Source organism: Podarcis pityusensis (genome assembly GCF_964106645.2).
Source record: "Podarcis pityusensis genome assembly, chromosome: 3".
NCBI classification, from domain to species: Eukaryota; Metazoa; Chordata; class Lepidosauria; order Squamata; family Lacertidae; genus Podarcis; species Podarcis pityusensis.
The window spans coordinates 11,210,009-11,223,751 of record NC_138026.1 but is presented as its reverse complement, the minus strand read 5'-3'; the positions used below and the strand labels follow the sequence as shown (position 1 = coordinate 11,223,751).

The 13,743-nt window shown below is 42.6% G+C and overlaps 1 protein-coding gene across 6 annotated transcripts in view; it reads left to right on the top strand.

Moving 5' to 3' along the window:
• LOC308473634 (uncharacterized protein) overlaps positions 1 to 13,743 on the top strand; it is a 197,663-nt gene that overhangs the window by 150,287 nt on the left and 33,633 nt on the right. For 5 of the 6 annotated variants that reach the window (XR_013984114.1, XR_013984115.1, XR_013984116.1 and 2 more), the window contains one exon: positions 4,080 to 4,248. The gene's annotated coding sequence lies outside the window, so the exon portion shown is untranslated. Of the gene's footprint in view, positions 1 to 4,079; positions 4,249 to 6,857; positions 6,924 to 13,743 lie in introns of those variants that run through there. The other variant, XR_013984119.1, reaches the window with a different exon arrangement.

The window sequence follows — 13,743 nt, the reverse complement described above, 5'->3', positions numbered from 1 at the left end:
GTGCTGCACAGCACAAGACATAGTTTTGGGTATATCATTTGATGTATTTTGCTCTGTTTTTGAAGAGTTCTGGAAGTAAAAGTTTGAAAAATATTTTTATGGGTCTGGACAATGTTTATTTTAAAAGGAGTCAGTTCTTATGAATCAAATCACTTCATACTGTGCAATATTGATACCTGCAGCAGTTTTTTCACCACCTGAAGAAGTACAGCCTAGGCATAGTTTAATCCACCTCAGTGAGGACCAGGGCCTTATACGTGCCTAACTCAAGAGATATTCATTTGTAGTATCTGTATCAAACTTTATTTCGGTCACAGACCAGCATATGGATGTATTCCATTGATGTTTTCTCACTGCCCATCATAAACAACTAAAATTTGCACCCTCTGTCTCTATTTGATTTGATACTTGGTTAATTACCAATTTTTTCAAGAGCAGAGGGAAAAATGAAGCCATCCTGACAGCTAGCAAGTCAAACATAAATTGACACTTGATTCTTAAAAACATATTACTTTGCTATTCAGCTGCAATATTACTAACTTATGCTGGAAGAAGGACCACAAATTTGAAGAGTATGTTCACTGCTTTTATTTTCTATTTTGTGACAAATTTCAGACACATTTAAATAACAGCCAGCCATTTCCACATATAGTATTTATTTGCATTTACAATAAGAAACTTTTTCCAAGACTTGGGAGGGTATCCATAGACGATTACAATTAAGGAGGCATCAAATAATATGCAGGATTGCATAGGACAATAATTATAAATTGTATAGGACAATATTATTCTCCCCCCCCCCCCCGTGTCCCATTAATTTAATATTCCCATCTGGTATCCAACAGTAGTTGCAATGAAAACTTTTCCACATGGAGGTTTAAAAAGCAACTCCCTGTCTGTTCACTGGGGTGAATTAAAGAGATGTAAATGCCTTATAAAATGCTAAGCAACATTACGGTCTTTGCAGAAGAATTGGATGTATCAGTCCACAAAGAGTTCCAGCTGTGGAGGCTATGCGGCAGGGGAAAAAACCACCTCTTGGCCTCAGCATTGATTGTCTGCTTCTGAAGTCCTAGATCAAGCAAGCTGAAGATCTTGACCAGATGTGTTCTTCTGGCCAAACACTCTCCCACACAACAAGTTCTCCTATCAGCTTGACAAATCCAATAGAAACTAAATTTGTTCCCGATGGCCAGAAGGAAATAGTACATAGCAAAAGGAGAACATTAGAGTCTTTCAAGTCTTCTCAAGTAGCTGCTTTGCCCCTGAAAGCAAGCTGGCCTGTTCTCTCACCACAGGAAGTTTAGCAAAATCAAATTCTTGAAAAGGTCTCTTGCCATCGTGCCACAAGGCTGGACCCCAAAATGCCGTCCCCATGCAACTCTCTGGCACAGAGCAAAACGTGACGGCAGCCGAAGCTCAAACAGGAGAATTTAAGCATCAAGAAGGAAATGTGTTACCCCCACTTGCTCAAGCCATCTAGCACTGGAAACTTATCTCTATTCTGAGGAAGCAAACACACAGGGCGATGCAGGCACACAAACATGGAGAAAGAGATTTCCAAAACAAAACCCTCTACGGGGTGTCAGCCTCATATAAACTATTCGAAATTCACAAAATATGTTTAGACAATAAACTCTCTCTGTTTACCCCATCACAAAGAAACAACTCGATTTTTAGCTCAATTCAGTGTAGAAACGAACAAAATACCCTCTTTCAGTCATCCCAGTGTGTTACGAACAGTATGGAAAACTCTGAATAAAATCCAACTATTCTGGACAACAGTCATACGAGAAATATGTAAAATAACCAAGAAGTATTAGAAATCACGCCAGAAATGGCCCTACTAAACATCTTCCAAGACAACAATGTCCACTTACACCACAAAGAACCCATAACCCACCTACTCTCAGCAGCCAGCAACATCATAGCCAGACACTGGAGAGACCTGTCAGGAGTAAGCATGAACCAATGGTACCAAATAGTATGGGAAACAGCCTTACTAGAAAAAATAACCAATAAACTGAAACTGACACGGGGACAAATAAAAGAAGATGCCTTCACCCTGGTATGGCTCCCATTTATCACATACACAGCCCAACAAGACAATGACAGTAATCCACCAACAGCATACAAATCAATATGGCTAACCTGATCCAAAACACCCACCCACCCCACTCACACATGAAAACAAAGATCACCGCAGCCAATCACAAACAAACAACCACACCCTAGGCCAACCCCAACCTCTCTCACCACCAAAGGAACACAAGTGAAGAGCAGAGAATCCGCACAAGCAACACTGACACAAAACCCCCCATATATTAAGTAAAATAGAAACATCACCACCCGACCCCACCCCCACTCATCTTCCCCCCCTCCTCCACCTCTTTCCCCCTATTCTTTCTAATATCTCAACAAATGAAACCAATTTGTTTTTGGTTTTTTTAAGTGTTACATGGGAAAAAATACGAGAGAGAGACATTGCACATACCTTTGTAAATCAAGAAAATCTTTAATAAAAATACATTTAAAAAAATAACCAATGTCAATCCTTGGGAGAGACTGCATACACATTCTGGATAGGATTCACCTAACCAGCCCAGTCAACAGAAACACTGTGCAAGGACGTCTGCTTGTGCGGTGGGGCCTCTGCCCCTCTTCTCTCCCCTGTGCAAATAAACTGGGAGGAGGATCAGGAGACCCCTCAGATTCCTAACCCCAAGCCTGCTATTTACAAGTCTTCTAAAATCTTTATCCCAGGTCGTACCTGTCCTGGATCAGAATTGACTTTATGCCTGTGTTGTTGTTTAAAAGTTTTAGTGGAACCTTGGTTGTTGAACGCAGTCCGTTCCAGAAGACCATTTGACTTCCAAAACGTTTGACAACCAAGGCGCAATTGCCAGTCGGCAAAATTCAATTGAAAAAATGGGGAAACACGCCTCGGAAGCCATTCAACTTCTGAGGTGAGTTCGAAAACAGAAGCATTCACTTCCAGGTTGTTGGTGTTCAAAAGCTGAAACATTCGACTTCCGAAGCGTTTGACAATCGAGGTTCCGCTGTATACGTATTTGTAGTTGCTTTTCAGAATGGTTTTTGCAGGCACTTGTTTTAACTGCTTTATAAATGCTTTTATGTTGTAAATCACTTCAAGACGTCATATGGGAAGCAATTAGTAAATAATAATAAGAAGAAGAAGAAGAAGAAGAATAAGAATAAGAATAATAGGAGCTCAAGAGTGAGACTAGAGCTAAGTTTCCCCCCTCTGCATTGTAATGTACTTTTTCCTCCCCAGATGAATTAGGCATTAAAATCTCCAAGTTTTTTATATGAAGGGTAGCATAAGGCTGCTTCTCTTAGGTTTTCGAGCTACCAAGAGGCATACCATCCCTTACTAATACGCCCCAGCAGCATAGACTATGCTCTGCCACTTCAAAGCCAGCTGTAGTAAATAAAGAAGGGAAATGGCTGACAGGGATAACCCACATTGAAATGCATTTGGGAAGTCCTCAATCTTTAATTCTGTATATATGCATCTGACTTCAAAGCAGAGCTGTAATCTGTCAGATACGCCTTCACCTCTGCAAAGAGGAGAGAGAAAATCCTACTGTCAGTCAACGTGATAATTAGATACCACAGTTGTGCATTCAGCATAGTGCTTGCAATCCTTGATCATATGCTGCAATTAGATGCGCAGGCCACATCACCCCATGTCTTTAATTATGAACCCTATCAGGGGGGAAATGAGAAGAAAAGACACTTCCCGCCCCCCCATAGGATAGAGGATGGGAGTTCTGACTGCTTTTGGCGGGGGGAAGGTTAAAACATTGAGTGAAAATAACAATAAGTCTTTAAACATATCAGGAAGGTGAGAAATGTCATACATAAAGTCCCAATAGCTCAAGTAATAAAAGCAAAAGAGCCAGAGCAGGTCTGACTGTTAAACTGCAAAGGAGGTCTTCTGCTTTTGTAGTGTTTCAGTTTAGTAGAAGGGGGGAGAATGAATCCATGTAGAAAATATTGGGAGTCATGCATCAGTGTTGTCCCCTGTGGCTGATATAAGTGTTGTGAAATTTCAGACACTTGGCATGGAAATCGGAGACCAAGGGTATGGCTGCCTTCACTGGGATGGTTCTTCTTCTTTGGGCATTCTGGAAATCCTTGTTTCATCAAGGACTCCTCTTAATCAAGTAATCTTACCAAGAGCAAACAGAGGAACAGGATAGATGAACAGATGAAGTCACAGAGGTAAGAGAAACACACAGTATGACAAACACAAAACACAACTCTTGGATCTGAATTGCAGACCCTCCAAGTGTCCCCATATTCCAGGGACAGCTCCGGATTTACAGAAGCCATCCTGGTGTATTATTTGATCCCAGAATATCTTGCTTTTCCTTAGGATATCCCTATTTTCATCAGAGAAATGATGGAGGGTATGGTAAAGGTAAAGGGACCCCTGACCATTAGGTCCAGTCGTGGACGACTCTGGGGTTGTGGCGCTCATCTCGCTTTATTGGCCGAGGGAGCCAGCGTGCAGCTTCCGGGTCATGTGGCCAGCATGACTAAGCCGCTTCTGGCGAACCAGAGCAGCGCACGGAAACGCCGTTTACCTTCCCGCTGGAGTGGTACCTATTTATCTACTTGCACTTTGACGTACTTTCGATCTGCTAGGTTGGCAAGAGCTGGGATCGAGCAACAGGAGCTCACCCCGTCGCGGGGATTCGAACTGCCGACCTTCTGATTGGCAAGCCCTAGGCTCTGTGGTAGGATGCCCCTATTTTCACTGGAGAAATGTTGGAGGGTATGGAACTATGCAACTTTCGAGCCAAGTAGATAAGTAACTTTACAGCTTTTAGAAGACATCTGAAGACAGCCCTGTATATAGAAGTTTTTAAACGTTTATGTTTTTATATATGTTGGAAACCACCAGAGTGGTTGGGGCAACCCATTCAGATGGGCAGGGTATAAATAATAATAAATTATTATTATTATGGAGTAGGAAGTCCCTATTTTCATCAGAGACATGTTGATGGGTATGGAATTGAGATGATTGATATCAATGAACATGTGCACAGAATTCAGTTTGCTGGGAAATGCAATTCATGATTTTTTGAAAAAACTATTGATGGGATTAGGAGTTTTCCATTGGTGGAGGAGTTTTCCACTCTACCAATGGAAACACATTATCATCTCTCTGGATTCCATGATGAGGAGCTGTTAGAAACAGGTTGCTAGTAGAAAACTGTTTCCTTGATGCTGGTACCATAGCTTGCTACTGTTGTTCCGTCACCCATCAGTACTTGACTTTTCATAGAATTTGTAGAGTTGGAAGGGACCCTAAGAGGCATCTAGTCCAACCCCCTGCAATGCAAGAATCTCAACTAAAGCATCCATGACAGATAGCCATCCAAACTCTTCTTAAAAGCCTCCAAGGAAGAAGAGTCCACCAGCTTCCAAGGGAGTCAGTTCCACTGTTGAACTTGCCGTCAGATAGTTCTTCCTGGTGGTTAGTAGGAATATCCTTTCTTGCAACTTTCTCAATAAGCTATCCTATGCACAAGCAACCCAGCTAATGAATGAGGCACAAGATATGCCCCTTTAAGTAGCAAGGATAATAAACAAACTTCTTGAAATTCAGATTTTTAACAGCTGAGATCAGGGACTCTGTTAGTCATATTTTAATTTAAGTAAAAGGAGGGAAACAGCCTCACTTTTACTACTGCTAACATATTTACTCACAGTGTTCTCCAACCACCACCAGGTGCGTTTACTTTTCCTTGTTATAGCATCATTGTTGCATAAGCAATATTTTCAAGTCAGGTTCAGTTGAAACTGTGACTAACAGTTCCACTTCAAGTCATTAAGTTTTTTTTGGGGGGGTAGAGAAATAATATGTCTCCCCTTCACTTGGACCATGGAGGAGTACCTCAAATCAGATTGTGACAAGACTGATGATCTGCGGCAATGGATGGTGCAAGTGAATAACCAGTTTTATAGCCTTGTAAATGTGCATCATATTTTACAGGGTAACAGGAAAATATAGGTCCCTGAAATATGTCTGGGGAAATCCAGATTTCCCATAAAAATAGCTTTAAAAAAGGCATTTTTTTTGCAATTTTGCCCCCCCCCCAAAAAAAAAAGCTCAACCGGATTATCACTGTTTGAAATATGGCAAGCCTACTTGAGGTCCATATAGTAAAAGCTATGGTTTTCCCAGTAGTGATGTATGGAAGTGAGAGCTGGACCATAAAGAAGGCTGATCGCCAAAGAATTGATGCTTTTGAATTATGGTGCTGAAGGAGACTCTTGAGAGTCCCATGGGCTGCAAGAAGATCAAACCTATCCATTCTTAAGGAAATCAGCCCTGAGTGCTCACTGGAAGGACAGATCCTGAAGCTGAGGCTCCAATACTTTGGCCACCTCATGAGAAGAGAAGACTCCCTGGAAAAGACCCTGATGTAGGGAAAGATGGAGGGCACAAGGAGAAGGGGACGACAGAGGATGAGATGGTTGGACAGTGTTCTCGAAGCTACCAGCATGAGTTTGACCAAATTGCGGGAGGTAGTGGAAGACAGGAGTGCCTGGCGTGCTCTGGTCCATGGGGTCACGAAGAGTCGGACACGACTAAACGACTAAACAACAACAACAACACTTGAGGGAAAGTGATTGGGGCCTACATCCTAGTGGCAGGAGTCAGGGCCAAGAAAAAATAGGTGGAGCAACCTCTCCCCCCCCTTCATATATTCAGCCTCTCACACCTTTACACACTCACATGCCAACCCCTCCCCACTTTTAGTTGTCTACCATCTATTCATTTTCAATCATTTTCTCTCTCCTTCTTTGGGTTTGGGGAGGTTTTCCCTGAAGGAAGTGGAGGACCGGATGAGGTATAGATGCCACAGAGGTAGAAAGGAAACAGGAAACAAAGGTAAATAAGGGAAGGATTTGTGTAAAGTGACACAAATGCGGGTGGTTGGGGGTCTGAGGGCGGGGGGCAGCGGATGTCATTTGCTAGTAATCCAGGCCTTCATTTTGACATCTTGCCTGTCGTTTCTGTTAAGAAGTCAAATTCCTTCCACCTTTTCTGCTAGCCAAGAAAACAGATTTAAACTGTTTTACACTAATTGGTATTGCTTTGATGAGGGCAAATGGAAGCCATGCCTCCTTTTCATTAACGACCTGTTAAAAACAATTAAATCAGGGTTATGTCTGACAGGTAGGCTTAAAAATACCCCCCCTAAAAAAAAAGATGATAGATTAAGAACGATCATCTTTTCCCTCCCCCTCTTTCTTTTTCCTTTCTCCTGTGATGAGGCTGCATTTTAATGTTTTAATATTTTAATGTTGTATTTTAATCTTGTTTTTAAGTTGTATTCATTTAACTTGATTTTATTATTGCTTGTTAGCCGCCCTGAGCCCAGCCTTGGCTGGGGAGGGCGGGGTATAAATTATTATTACTACTATTACTACTACTACTACTACTACTACTACCAGAAGCTCTTCCCAAACCCCAGTTCAAGAGGAATTATCACAGACAATACTAGTTTCCTTCTCCCGGTGACTCCTTTGTTTGGAGGATAGATAGAGGGGCTCTCAGGAGGTTTGATTCAAACAATTATGTGCACAGGTGGTTTCCATAGCTTCTTTTCAGGTAAGAACCAGAAGCTTAGTTCTCACTCAGATGGTCAGTACTGTTTTTGAGAGATGAAGTCTCTCTGTCTCAGTAGAGCTGGTGTCCAAGCCAACATATGAACTAAAACACAGCTATCCCTTTCTATTCACACATCTCCCAATTTTGCAAAGCAGCTCCCCAACGATAAAAAATAAAAGGGTACAAAAATGTTTATAGCGCAGGAAAGTATTCGTAAAAATGCATATATACGAGAGGACATAACATACCGTATTTTTTGCACCATAACACTCACTTTTTTCCTCCTAGAAAGTAAGGGGAAATGTCTGTGCGTGTTATGGAGTGAATGCCTACGAATGGCGAGGGGATCTGCTGCAGTCATGAGCAGAGGATCCATGGTTCCTCTTCCCTCCTCTGTGGCTCGCTTTGAAACAGCAAAGCAGGAGAAGAGTGGGGAGGAGAGAGGGACAGACAGCCTGCTTGCTTTAAAGGAGCAAAGCGGGAGAGGAGAGGAGCCTTCTCCTCTTATACCCCTCCTCTGCATTGTTAGCAGCATCCTTCTCCACCCACCCCTCATGTGCTCCTTGTCCCTTGAGCGTTTTTCCTTCCCTCCCACCTAAAACGTGGTTACAAAGCATGGATCCACATGGATCCTCAGGATTTTTGCACTGGGTCACCCCAAATTCACCATCAGATCACATAGCATGTCCATGGCTACAGCTTGCACCAAAAAAATCATGCACCCACTGTTGCCTGGGGCCGCAGTGGTGCAAAAATGTGGTTACAAAGCATGGATCCACATGGATCCTCAGGATTTTTGCACTGGGCTACCCCAAACTTACCTTCAGATCACATGTCTGTGGCCACAGCATGAACCACAAAAATCATACATCCAATGTTTCGTTATAATATTTTTTTTCTTGTTTTCCTCCTCTAAAAACTATGTGCGTGTTATGGTCGGGTGCGTGTTATAGAGCGAAAAATACGGTACCAAGGTGCAGAGCCATGGTGAAGTTGGTAGACCATGCTGGTATTGGGAATGCTGGAATGGTGGCAGTGGTTCCCCCAGGACAACCATGCAGGCCCAACCTCGCCAGTGCCAGGTAAGAAGCACTGGTGCTGCTACTGAATAGAAAACTGATGGACTATGCTAGAAGGACCATTGTCTGAAGATAGGATCTCCCTGTGTTTGAATTATGCAAGATAAAACATGGAAACCCAAAACAGTAAAAAGCTGTATGGTTCAGGGCTCTCTCTGTTGGTCTTTGGGGGGTTTTTTCAGCTGGGCAAACACCACGTTAACTCTGAGCAAAGTTGAGTACCTTCACCAGCAGATCCACCTGTAAAGAGACACCTTCAGAGTATGTCCCTTCTTCTGCACCCAGCAACAGAAGGGCAGAAACACAGTGTTTGCTATTGACTCTTGAAAATGCCTACCATCAGCCAAGAAGGCTTGCCATATGCTGTTAGATCTAGCACTTGATAATAAGCTTTGGGGCATAGACCTTTTTCCTGCTGTGACAATATCAGATAACAGAGAGTTCCATGTCCCTCTCTCTGACATCCTTACAGTGGTGCCTCGCAAGACGAAATTAATCCGTTCCGCGAGTCTCTTCGTCTTGCGGTTTTTTCATCTTGCGAAGCACGGCTATTAGCGGCTTAGCGGCTATTAGCGGCTTAGCGGCTATTAACGGCTTAGCGGCTATTAACGGCTTAGCGGCTTTAAGAAAAAGGAAACAAACTCGCAAGAACTCGCAAGACGTTTCGTCTTGCGAAGCAAGCCCATAGGGAAATTCGTCTTGCGGAACGACTCAAAAAACTCGTCTTGTGGAACGACTCGAAAAATTCGTCTTGCGTGTTTTTCGTCTTGCGAGGCATTTGTCTTGCGAGGTACCACTGTATCTATATTTTATTGAGCTCTCACTCCAGATGAATCTGGTTATGAAGATCGAAGAGCAATGGAAGAGTCATCCTAGGAAGTAAAAACGAATTGCACGAACACATAATTTAAAAAGTTGATTGATGCAAAGTTACTTGATGCAAAATTCTGATAAGCAGAATTTAGCATCCCCTCCACCCCATGTCATTTTCAGCGCAGAATTTGAATAAAACCTGTTCTCTTACTGCAGCTGAACACAGCCTAGTTCTCTACTCTTGGAAAGCATGATTCCTCAGTACCATTTTACTTTTGCTTCCAGGTCTTGTCTTGCAAATTAATTCATCGTAATGAAGTTCATCATGGTTTTGAAGCACTGGCACAGTTCCTGTATGCATATGTTCTGCTCTGAGTTCCTGGTTCTCTGGCAACTCTGCATGGAAAGGTTTTTCAGAGAACTAATTTTAGCTCTGCTGCTGGTTTTTCCACAGGAGGGCATGGTTTGGTTTTGCAGCGCCTGGGAAACAGTAAAACCAGAAGTATCAGTTCTGTCCATATGGGGATCCATTAAAAATTGCATACCTCAAGCATCCTTAGCCTTTTGCACTGTGATCCTTGAGTACTTAAATGGGGTGGAGAGCAAGGTTTTTGAGTATAGGTGCACTTGTCCTTCAATCCTTTGGCAGAACCATTGTACAGAATTGTCGGTTTAAAGTAAAGTTATTAAAATTTTAATACTGAAATGGGTAAGGCTGCAGATCACTTCCCTGAGCCCTTTTTGATCACATACTTATGAAAATAGGGATGGAGAGAAAAAAATTGATTCAATTTGTATTTAAAGGCACATCTGCCTTTTAAATTCATACTTTTTGAAACAATACACAACTGAAACTGAGCCACCTTTCATAATTTGCACTTCTGAATTTTGCAATGCTTTGCAAAGAGAAAAAGAGAGAGAGAGAGAAATTTATTAGGAGAATTTTCTGGTGAATTTTCATTCTGCGTTTCACAAGTGGATGTGGAAATGTGAATTTAGGATTGAGGGAAAAAATGAGCTGAGAGAAATTGGAATTGATACATTTGCCCACGCTTGCTTTAAAATGATCTCAGTACAATACCCAAAGTTGTGATATTTTCAATTATTTGAAAGGCCAGCTGGTTCAATGGCAGATAGTTCTTTAATCCTAAATCCCAATGAGTTTTCCTAATGGGAAGATTGTGATTGCAGTGTGGAACAGGACAAGTTGCTGATAGCCAATTCACAAAGGGCTTCTGTTTTACAGGGAAATGCTTGATTGATTGATTGATTGATTGATTGATGTATCTTCTTATACCAGTGGTTCCCAAACTCCCCACCCCTCACCCCCGCAAAGACCACTTAAGAATGGCTGAAGGTCTAGGCAGACAACTCAGTGATTTTGCTGCGTGTTGTAGCATGTTTAATGCCCTGTGCTAGATGTGGTATGGTTTTTAATTGCATTTTAATTGCTCCTTTTATTTCTTGCACACTGTATTTTATCGCATTGCAATTTGAATTCCATAGGATCCAAGCTACTAGGCTAAACTACAATATAGGAACTAAATTAAGGAATAAAAATACAATTAAAAATCAATATGAGCATTTAATGTGATGGATGTGCCATCTCAACCACAAATCCACAGACATGCTGCAGACCACCTGACTGCAGGTCTGGATCCCCTGACTTATATATTTTGGCTTTGAGTCCCTTAACTGGGAAATCTCCCAGCCAGGTGATTGAAATAATTATAATAAAATCACATAGAGGTTACAGTGAATCTGGCAGAAACAATCCTCTTTAAGCAGTTGGTGGCTTAATTGCTTTGTGGAGTCTATTGCTGACTTGCAGTGAGGAGGAGGAGCATAAATTCCTGAAAGACAGACAGAGAGAGAGAGAGCAGGGGATCTTGGGAAATAATCAGGGTTTCTAATCAAAACAGAAAGCAAGAACTGGGATAGCAAAGCTTTGCAAGATATTATTAAAGATTATGGAATAATGCCAGTTTAAATCTATTTGCCCTATAACTTAAATGTGAAGGGGAATAAGTTTTTTTAGTTTAAATCTGTAGTTTTAGCTACAGATTTAGCTTAAATCTGTAGTTTTGTTGTTTTTAAAATGAAGTTTTATCATAGTTTTAGTTTTCCTGTGGTAAAAACATCGTAACAATATGCCTTTTCAAATTCGCTCCCTGGTGGTTTATCATCTTCAAACGGCATGTGCTAACTCTTCAGATGCTCCAATTCATTAGAGACGTGATTGGCGGGCAGCAAGCAAACATATCAAACAGACACATCCCATACACTCCAACGTTTCTCTGATGTAAATAAGGATGTCCTATTTAATAATAATGATGATGATGATGATGATGATGTTATTTTTTTATACCTCACCCATCTAACTGGGTTGCCCCAGACGCTGAGTGGCTTCCAACATACAGTGGTACCTTGGGTTAAGTACTTAATTCGTTCCCGAGGTCCGTTCTTAATCTGAAACTGTTCTTAACCTGAAGCACCACTTTAGCTAATAGGGCCTCCTGCTGCCGCTGCGCTGCCAGAGCACAATTTCTGTTCTCATCCTGAAGCAAAGTTCTTAACCTGAGGCACTATTTCTGTGTTAGCGGAGTCTGTAACCTGAAGCGTATGTAACCTGAAGCGTATGTAACCCGAGGTACCACTGTATATAAAAGCATAATAAAACAATAAAAATCTTCCCTATACAGAGCTGCCTTCAGATGTCTTCTAAAGGTTGCGTGGTTACTTATCTCCGCGGCTCAGGGGTCACATATTTGAATTATGTCATCCTCACTGCAGAGGATAGTTGTTCCATGTCCCAAAAGTCATGGGTGGACAGTTGGACCAGCCTGAGGAGAAGTGAGAAGATGGGTGAGTATGGAAACAAGCTGAGAAGTCCTTGTCAGCGTCAGGGTTCAAATAGCTCCACTCATAATGAAGTGTTTGTGCAATATACAGGAGCCAATGTCCTTTTCTCCTTCAGTGGGACAGCAATTATGGGAGGTCATGCTGCCCAGTTTTCCCCAGAATCAAATGGGCAACATGAGAGCACATCGGCCAGTTTCTGTCCTTCAGGTGAGCAGCATCAGCAGGAGGTCACAACAGCCAATCTCTCTCACCAAAAGCAGGCAGCAAAGCAGGTCTGTGCAATCTCTTTGCCATTGGCAGGACCTTGTGGGGAAGTCCTCGTAATATTGGAACCCGGGGTCTTCCAGCAAGCTGAATGTACAATAATTCAGGACAGACACAGGAAAGTGTTTGTTCTGCATTGAACTCTGGAATTTGCTAGCACAAGATGTAATGATGGGTTTAAGGTAAAGGGACCCCTGACCATTAGGTCCAGTCATGGCCGACTCTGGGGTTGCGGCGCTCATCTCGCTTTATTGGCCGAGTGAGCCAGCATACAGCTTCCGGGTCATGTGGCCAGCAGGACTAAGCCGCTTCTGGCGAACCAGAGCAGCGCACGGAAACGCCGTTTACCTTCCCCCCGGAGTGGTACCTATTTATCTACTTGCACTTTAATGTGCTTTTGAACTGCTAGGTTGGCAGGACCGAGCAACGGGAGCTCACCCCGTTGCGGGGATTTGAACCGCCAACCTTCTGATCGGCAAGTCCTAGGCTCTGTGGTTTAACCCACAGCGCCACCCGCGTCCCTTAATGATGGGTTTAGATAGCTTTAAATGAGGATTAAACAGATTCATGGAGGATGAGACTGTCCATTCTGATGTTCTCCATCAACTGTTGGAGCCAGTATGACTTTGAATACCAGTTCTTGGGGAACACAAGATTAAAGAGTTTTGTTGCACTCATGTCCAACTTGCAGGCTTCCGGGACTATATGGGTCTTTGGCCTGGTTTAGCAGGGCTCTTTTTGTGTTCTTACTGAGGTAGGCAGCAAGAATGAGGGAGCATGGTGTCCCCCCGGTACCTTTCTCATTGAAATGGACAGTAGTGCATGAGCAGAGAGAGATGCTGTAGACAAAGGAGAGGAGGCAAGCTGGGAGAATACTACAGCTATTGCAAGACATCCGTTTGCAACCAGTGCCTCAAAGGAGGCTGGGCACCAAAAGGAAAGTTGTGATCATGGAAGAAGGCCCAAGAATGTTAGCTGCTACGGTTTCCTGTGACATTGCAATTTAAGGAACTGTGGTTTATTTTAAACTATGCTTTGACAACAAGCCAGGATCTGAAATCACAGTTTGAG